Source organism: Bidens hawaiensis, unplaced genomic scaffold (assembly GCF_021521415.1).
Source record: "Bidens hawaiensis isolate Kalapana, Puna unplaced genomic scaffold, B.hawaiensis_p1.1 tig00034981_1, whole genome shotgun sequence".
NCBI lineage: Eukaryota > Viridiplantae > Streptophyta > Magnoliopsida > Asterales > Asteraceae > Bidens > Bidens hawaiensis.
The window spans coordinates 115374-117529 of NW_027496059.1; the positions used below are offsets into that span (position 1 = coordinate 115374).

The 2156-nt window shown below is 40.6% G+C and overlaps 1 pseudogene; it reads left to right on the plus strand.

The window, feature by feature from the left end:
* Positions 1-1289: 1289 nt before the first annotated feature.
* On the plus strand, positions 1290-1390 carry LOC143586784 (small nucleolar RNA R71; annotated as a pseudogene).
* Positions 1391-2156: the final 766 nt, after the last annotated feature.

Below are 2156 nucleotides of genomic sequence, written 5' to 3' on the forward strand. Positions count from 1 at the left end.
TAGTTACATTTTTAGCATAATCAAGTACTAAAAAGTCAACTGAGTAACAGAAATCCTCCACATGTACCATCACATTATATATCATGCCTCGGGGAAGTGTATGGGTTTGATCCGCTAAAACCACGGTGGTGTTTGCTTTTTGTAGCGGACCAAACTCATACTGATCATATAAACTACCGGGCATGATACTAACACAAGCTCCAAGATCTAGCAGTGTCCGATCAGTTTTAAATTCACCAATTTGGATTGATAAAAGGGGCACTCCTGGGTCTTGAAGTTTACTCGAGATAATATTATTATCAACCCTCTCATCCCTTATTTTGGTTAATTTGCCATTTAAACATTTATCACAAGAACAATTTTCATAAAAAGATATTTCATTCGGTTGTAATTCAGATTTATTTTATAAAATTGTTTCATGATTACCCACATTTTTTATCTCATCGCTAATATCTTTCACCACCCCCTCAACAAACTGTGGTGTTGGATCAACTTGAACACTAGAAATTCCAAAATTAAGTAAAAGACTTACCGCATTGATATGCACGTTGTTCCCCTTCTTTAAGCTCGAGCTATTTTTCTTCAAATTCTCAACATCGGTTGCAAGTTGACACATTTGAGTGGTCAACGATTGAATGGCTTTGTCACGGACTTCATCCTTTTGCATGCGCACTTCATCAAGTTGATTTCTCCTTTGCAAGTCTTGTTGCATCAACCTAAGCATATCCATGACTTCATTCCCACTTGAAGAACTTTGACCCGAAGACCCACTTTGAGCATTCCCCTGATTAAAATATTGTTGACGAGAAACAAGATGTGTTTGAGAAGTCCCTTGAAAATTAGGATTGAGTTGAGTCGATTGGTTTCCATAACGGAAATTTGGATGATTTCTCTACCCGGGGTGGTAAGTGTTTGAGTTCATGTTGAAATTCCGATTACCACCCCCTTGACCTTGAAGTGCATTTACCTCTTCAACTTGTGCTTGCCCTATCGTACACACATCAACCCCATGACCCAACTCATTGCAATTGGTACAAACATCAATTCTTTGATTAGTGGTTTGTACCCCCACATCTTCCACGGCATGAACTTGTGGTCTTCCAATTGCCAGTCTCGCTCTTCTTGCAGTTTGAGCCTTTCTCTTTGATGTGACCGACATTTGCTCCAAAAATGTCCAATCATCTTGTTCATAATTGGTACCAAAAGTACCATTGGTGATTGACATCAAATCCCGTTCATCTTTCGCATTCAACCCTTCATGAAAAGCATTCAACAACTCCCAAAGAGCTATACCATGATGAGGACAATTCTTGATCATCATGTTGAACCTCTCGAATGCTTCATGAAACATTTCACCCGATTGTTGTTGGAAAGACCTCAAACTTCGTCTTGTATCATTAGTCTTTTGGGCCGTGTAAAACTCTTCTAAGAACCTTTGTTGCATCTCGGCCCAAGTATAAATCGATGCGGATGGCAATGTGTAAAACCATCTATTCGCCTTATCCTCCAACGAAAATTGAAATAAAACCAATTTCACCTCATCCGGTGTGAACCCTTGACCTACGATTGTGTTGCAAATAGAATCATATGCCTCCAAGTGAAAATAGGGTTCTTCCGTTGCAAGACCCTTGTACTTTGGTAAACTTTGGAGTGCATTAGTTCTCACCTCAAATGTTCTTCCATTTTGGTTTTGATGAATAACCACCGAAGATGGGTTGTTGGTGACGACCGGTCTAAAATGAGCTTCAATTCCCCTAACCATCTCCCTTACATGCCTTCTTGGTACCCCCAATGGTACTCTCGGTTGACCCGTTTGTCGGTAAACGGGCCTTTGTTGCATATTTTGTTGAACTTGTGGTTAGGGATTTGGTTGTTGGAATTGAGGTTGTTGATAATGCGGTTGTTGTGTTGCAATGGTTGTGGTTTTTGTACTTGATTGACATTCGGGCCACCCCATTGTTGAAATTCGGATCCATACCCAAACCGCCCTTGAATCCTCAACTGACTCCCATCAACCCCGCTTGAATATCCTTCTTCGAAATCTTTATATCCTTCATTGCCATCACCATACCGTGGCCCACCAAACAAATGCGGGCCCGATCTTTGACCCGGTGAAGTATGAATTATAGGTGGGTCTTGGGTAAATGTGTATGGTT